We start from the raw sequence: 319 nt of genomic DNA, 5'->3' as shown, positions 1-319 counted from the left end.
TGACCCCAGTGCTCTTTCCTGCCATGGCAGGGGGTCGGACTTGATGATCTGCTCAGGTCCCTTCCGACCCTAGAAACTATGAAACTATGAAACTACAGACTAGTTAGCCTCACCTCAATACTTGGGAAGTTACTGGAACATATCATAAGGAGTTCATATGTAAGTACCTGGAGGAGAAAAGGCTGATCACAACTAGCCAGCATGGATTTATGAAAAATAAATTGTGTCAAACAAACCTGGTCTCCCTCTTTGACAAAGTATGTGAATGGATGAAGGGAGTGTTGTAGATATAGTGTATCTGGACATCAGCAAATCCTTT

The sequence above is a fragment of the Gavialis gangeticus genome, unplaced genomic scaffold (genome assembly GCF_001723915.1).
Source record: "Gavialis gangeticus isolate Ggan-Ray unplaced genomic scaffold, GavGan_comp1, whole genome shotgun sequence".
Taxonomy (NCBI): Eukaryota; Metazoa; Chordata; order Crocodylia; family Gavialidae; genus Gavialis; species Gavialis gangeticus.
The sequence above is the reverse complement of the archived record's forward strand: the minus strand, read 5'-3'. Positions refer to the sequence as shown.